Here is a 6,669-nt window from a genome sequence, read left to right as displayed (position 1 = left end):
CGTCAGCTTTCAGAGTGATCTAGTTTAATTGAAAGCTAATCATATACTTGACTAAAAAATACAGGGTTGACAGGAATCGAAAGACAAATTAGTTCTTAATGCAACCGCTGACTTACATTTTTAAAATTATCCTTACTTTTCAATACAGGGTTCGCCAAGTGACGCGATAACAAACAAAATGGCGAAATATGCGTTTAAAATATTTCGACAGAACAACGATTTATCATATTAAATATTGCTTACTTTGAGCTGTTCTTCCATCAGATTCTTGGGCAATGTATCCTTTCTATGTTGTAATCTTCTTTTGGTCGATAGATGTCCTCTGTCCTTCGAAATATCCACTAACGATCGAACGGGACCCCAAAACGTGTCCAAAGTTTCAGAGTGCACAACAAAGAAATTCCTCAAAATCGCACTAAACGGATATAAATTGCTATAAAACGGTTCAAATTAACTACATTATGATGTTTTTAACAACTATAACGACTAAAAACATGACCGGAGAAATATTACTCTCTAAACAACGATTTGGAAGGAGGCAGGTCTGATGCCCATCTTGCGCACGACGCATGCAGGAAGAGAGCGGTACTTCTACGTTTTCGTGTTTTATAGAGGCTGTGATTGTGCAATAGACTCCATTCAAAACGTGATGACGTACAGACACCCAGAGGAAGACGTAGGCAGTGTCGGTTTCTTCATAGCATTCACTGTCGCCTTAAAAACAGACTCCAGATCAGGGGTAAAAATTTCTGAAATCTGACCCCTGTCATGAAAAGTGCTGTAGATATTGTTCTGTACCACTCAGAGACAAAATTCCAACGGCTATAGAAACTAGAAAGTGTTTTCAATCCAATAATAACAATAATATGCATATTGTACGATCAAGAATTTAGCACGAGGCAGTTTAATTTGGAGACCCAAATATGCTAATGCGGAACAGCACCCCCTATAGTTCCAAGAAGTTAACCTGGCTTCTCCCCTTCATCTACACTGATTGAAATGGATTTAGCAGGTGGCATGAATAAGGGATCATAGCTTTCACCTGGATTCACCTGGTCAGGCTACGTCATGGAAAGAGCAGGTGTTCCTAAAGTTTTGAACACTCAGTGTATAGTTGTTCTATAGCCTATATGTTTATTAAATAACATGAATCAAGTGTAAATAAGTAGTGAAGATTCTGTGAATAAATTGGCATTCATAAAATGTAAAGCATTACAAATTATGAGCATTATTAAGCATTATTAAGCTTATTTATAAAGTCTTTATAAAGGCTTAGTAATGAAAGTTAGATTAATACATAAGGTGTGCCTAAAATTCAGACCTTTGTTGCCTGATTGTTGGGAATAATGAGGTATACTCATTGTGAAGGAATGAAGACATGAAAGAAATGAAAACTGATACAGCAGCTATATGAAACCAAAAATAAGTATCACGTTTAAATATACCTTGAGGATTTGAGGTAAAACAAATGACTCCATATAAAGAATTTATTGGATATATATTTTATGAAGACTTTTATTCTGAAAAAGTATTTAAAAAAATAGATAGTAATATGAGATAGGTTGTAAAACATTTACATTTTACATTTTAATCAATAACATATGCTTTTATCCAGAGTGCCTTCAAGGAAGTCTTAAGATAGCCAGGTTAGACACCACATATCACAGTCAAATATACAGGATACGAAAATTCCATTCCTGCTAAACAATGGATATATAGCATTTGGCAAAACATCACATTTTCATACACATCTAAAATCTAGAAATAAAATATCTGAGAACATATTTTACACACACATAAAGGTACCCATAAGCAATCATTTCTGATGAAAACAGAAATATGAAACATTTCGGAGATATAGCATTTTGGAAATAAACTGTTCAAATTATTATACATTTTCTTCATGATTTGAAGAATACAGTGATAAACATGTTTACAAATCCTTCAACAGATATATCTTCTGCAAATTAATGTTGGATTCTGAAATTGTACCAATGTCTGTCTGTTTACACCTCTACATGAATATGCCTGTCTGGCAGGACAGTGATGTATTTAGAGAATAGTCAAATGAATAGTTATTCTGGAAAGGACAACTGTTGTCTTTGACGGGCTGATGTACACCTGAAAATATATAAATAAAGCAAATATATTAATGAAATCTGCCTCCATAGTTTACCAGTGTTTAACGTTGGAACAGTTATGATGTTCACCAGGTTATGAATGCTCTTGACTCATTAAGGTGTTTTCATCAATACAATGTACATTTGCAAAGAACGATACAGTTTCATATTTATAATAGCTTTGGTGGTGTAAAGCAAAGTTGATGGATCAGTGTTTGTTAATATGTTAGCACAGCAAGTACTGTCTAATTACAGTGTTACAGACTACACATATAAAGCCAAATAAAGCACCAATACAGGCAACTGTTATAATAATCATAATAATAATAATAATAAATAGTCATAACTTTTATAGTTCTACAGTCCCTTTTTGAGGCTTGCACAATTGCAACGACAATTTCACAATGGAGACTATTGTGTAACCTAATGGAAGAGGGGTGGTTAAAGCCCAATGAGTTTACATTGGTTTGCAAGTCTAGTACGTGTTTGAATGAATTACACATACTACAAACAGGTATCATACAATAGTTGCAAGTAGCCTACTATGTATATATGTGCAACAAACCTGTAAGAGTGCTAAATGGATGACAAGAGTGATTTTGGACAGAGACCGCTACATTCTGGTCCAGGGCACAAGATATGAAAACTAATTACATTTCACACATTGTCATGTTGTAATGTTTCATAATTTGTGTGAGGATTTAGTGTTCCATAAATTGAAATGTGCACAGCATACAATAGTGTGTAATTGACAATTAGTTATTTATGCAAAAAATAGACAATAGAATAATAATTCACCTTTGTCATTCTCATAACTTCCTCAACATTTAAATAAGGCAAGCAAGTGTAAGTAGCTAAGTTTTTCCTAAATATTTACCCACAAACAGCCATTCAGCTCCTGGCTGATCTTCAGGTGAGGTACTACTTATCCTACATGTGCTGCCCACTACCCCTTCTGAAGGATGGATTAATCAGGCCCAAGTTAGCCAGGTGGCTCGTCCACTGCTTCTCACTATTCAGCCACTAGCCACTGAGATGTTCTCTCTGACTCCTGATCAGTTTTATGACAGATCTTCTTTGTCTGTCCTCCTCCTATAGACTGCCCTCCACAGTTATGAAGTCCAGTGACAAGGTTTTTCTATGTATAATAATGATACAATAGTTCCATCTAGTGTTCAACATTGCTTGTATTTTCAAGGGTAAGTTACTAGTGAAAGTCAATAGGTGTCAGTAGAGACTCATCAATTTGCTCCCATTCCTTTAAATGACGCATGCGCCATGCCAACACTTTACAGGTGTCTGTGATGTATAATTTCCCCACCAAACAGAATATACATTCATTATGTTTTAACCCTTTTAGGTCACAATTGCATATTTTGTTTGTGCTTCTTGTGCTAACAATTTGCATTTATTTTATATGAACAGACTGTGGTTTTCCAAAGTGCATGCAGGCAGAGTCAACTGTATTCATTACTAAATTGTGTACAACAATATATAATATAGGCCAGGGCTAACCCAAGCTTAACCCAACACCCCGGCTCAACCCTAACCCTAGCCATAACCCTAGCTTCATATCCACACCCCGGCTCAACCCTAACCCTAGCCATAACCCTAGCTTCAATGTCCACACCCCGGATCAACACTAAACCTAACTCTCACCCTAACCCTAACCCTAACCTTAACACTAAACCTAACTCTCACCCTAACCCTAACCCTAACTTCGTGTCCACACCCCGGATCAACACTAACCGGAACCATAACCTTTGTGATTTCCATTCTGCTTCCAGTATTGCCGGACCCTGAAATCAAGCAAGAATATTGTGCAGGACATATATATATAATATATGTACAGGAGATGTATGCAACATCTAACTTAGTGTTTTCAAAGGTCTTATCATATGTTCATCTTTTTGTGTCTTTGTCTACGTTTGTCTGTGGTGTCTTCATGTCTCAATGTTAATAACATGACTTATTATATATTGACAATAAAATACATCAAAGCAAGCATGTGTTTGTATAATTGAGGGTGTGATCTCTTTTCTTATGCTGATACTTCTTTGACCACTTTTGCAGACCTCGTGCACACTCTTCTCGATGCGTTGCAAAGCATGCTTGCCCTCATTTTCTGTCAACGCCCACACACACATCCTGTCACAGGCACTGCTTGAGGTGGAAACAACCACATACGCCTCTGACGCAGTCAGCCAGCATCAGCCCATTTCACACAGCTCTATACTGAGACCACATCCCGTGGAAATAATCATGCAAAACCCAACCCCAATGTTATTCCACCCCACCTACCTACTTTGAGCTGTGAATCAGCACAGAGACTAAACAACTTAGTGGTTTCAGAAAATGAAATCTGCCTCCATAGTTTACCAGTGTTTAACGTTAGAACAGTTATGATGTTCACCAGGTTATGAATGCTCTTGGCTCATTAAGGTGTTTTCATCAATACAGTTACAGTTGCATATTAGCTTTGTTGGTGCAAAACTAAGTTGATGGGTCAGTGTGTGTAGGTTAATTCATAGGTTAGCACAGCATTTACAGTGTAATTGCAGTGCTACAGAGTACACATGGCCAAACAAAGCACCAATACAGGAAACTGTTATAATAATTATGAATAGTAATAACTTTTATAGTTCTACAGTACCTGTTGAGGCTTGCACAATTTCAAAGACAAGTTCACAATAGAGACTATTTAGTAATCTTAACAGAAGAGGCGTGGTTTAAGAAGTCAAATCTGCAGGCAGACTATGAAATATATGTTTACAGTATAAATCAAGCTAGCCATAAGATTCAGAATGCAAAGACCCAGTATTATGTGGATGCTCTCAATGAAAATGTACATCACCCCAAAAAACTCTGGAAAGTTCTTCAAGATCTGGACTCCTGTTTTTATGGTCTAGATACAGACAATGGAATCTGCTTTGAACAACTGACAACAGTTGGGCATTTAAATACATTCTTTACAACCATTGCTGCCTCACCGGTTTCTAATCTACCTACTGTACAACATTTGTAAATTACAAATTTGAGACAGTGTCTGTATCAGAGGAGAAAGTAACAAAATCATGTTCTCATTGTGTGCAAACAAATCAACTGGCCTGGATCAGATCCCAGCCAGATTCTTGAAGGATAGTTCAGGTGTCACCTACAAAACCATTACCCACATTGTAAACCTGTCTATAAACCAAGAGGAATTGTAGGTCTGAGGTAGGGAACTACAGGCCTGTCTCAATTCTGATCACAATATCTAATGTCTTTGAAATTTTCTTTATGATCAGGTTGAGGAGTATCTCATTCAGCATAACCTACTGTATGAATACCAGTCAGGGTTCAGCGCAGCCAATTCTACAGACACATGCCTTACTCATCTCTTTTACCACATCAGATTGGAAAATGAGAAAGGGCATTATACTTGCATGGTAATGCTTGACCTTCACAAAGCATTTGACACCGTAGAACATGCCGTACTGATGTTTAAACTGTGTATTGCACTAAACAAAACCGCTGTGAAGTAGTTTAGGTCGTACCTTACAAGGAGATCCCAGGCCTGTGACCTTACAAGGAGATCCCAGGTCTGGGATGTTGATGGGACCCTATTAGAGGCTAAGGAGATTACTTGGGCCTCTTTTGTTTCTTATTTATGTTAATGACATGCCAGAAGCAGTAAAACGCAAACTACTACTGTATGCTGATGACTCTGTGTTGCTGGTGTCCGGGAAGGATACCCACCAGATCGAAGAGATACTTGGTAGGGAGTTGGAGTCAGTGAAGGAGTAGCTTACAGACAACAAGCTGTCATTACCTTTAGGCAAAACTGAATTCATACTGTTCGGCATTAAACAGAGACTGCAGAAGGTAGATAAGATAATGGTGACCTGTGATAGAAATGCAATTGTTTCCAAAGCGTCTGTCACATATCTAGGCATGCATTAGATCTGTCACTCACAGGTGAGTCCATTGCTGCTGGAGCTATATCCAAGAGTGCCAGTAAACTCACATTTCTCTACCGCAGAACAAATCAGTTTTACATCAAAATACAAAGAACTGACAACACGGATACATAGTCATTTTGACTATGCCTGATCTGCGTGGTACAGTGGGCTGATGACAAAAGGAAAGAATAAGATGCAGGTTGTGCAAAACAACGTCATTAGGTATCTGCTAAATGTACCCTCCAGAACACATGTTGGAGGAAATTCATTCTTAGCAGTGGGTCTGTTGCCATACAGCTCAGGGTGGAACAGCTGAAGCATAACCATATAAACTGGGTTGTTCAAGCCCTGAATGCTGACTGACTGACAGATGTGGTATATCAGACAGTATACCACGGGTATGACAGAACATGTATTTTTACTGTTCTAATTACGTTGGTAACCAGTTTATAATAACATTATGGCACCTCAGGGGTCTCTGATATAAGGCCAATATACCACGGCTAAGGGCTGTTCTTAGGCACGACGTAATAAGACCCCTTTGGTCCTTATTGCTTAAGTATAATAATCTTAGTGGTACTGATCCTGACTACTTAGGCTCACAGATA

The 6,669-nt window shown here is 37.8% G+C and overlaps 1 long non-coding RNA gene across 1 annotated transcript; it reads right to left on the bottom strand.

Annotated features, from left to right (window-relative positions):
- Window positions 1-1,483: 1,483 nt before the first annotated feature.
- On the bottom strand, window positions 1,484-3,168 carry LOC139550814 (uncharacterized). The gene is made up of 2 exons (XR_011670136.1): window positions 2,686-3,168; window positions 1,484-2,121 (listed from the first exon to the last, which is right to left on the bottom strand). It is a non-coding gene; the product is annotated as an uncharacterized lncRNA (long non-coding RNA).
- Window positions 3,169-6,669: the final 3,501 nt, after the last annotated feature.

This window comes from Salvelinus alpinus, chromosome 23 (assembly GCF_045679555.1).
Source record: "Salvelinus alpinus chromosome 23, SLU_Salpinus.1, whole genome shotgun sequence".
Taxonomy (NCBI): domain Eukaryota; kingdom Metazoa; phylum Chordata; class Actinopteri; order Salmoniformes; family Salmonidae; genus Salvelinus; species Salvelinus alpinus.
The sequence above is the reverse complement of the archived record's forward strand: the minus strand, read 5'-3'. Positions and strand labels throughout refer to the sequence as shown.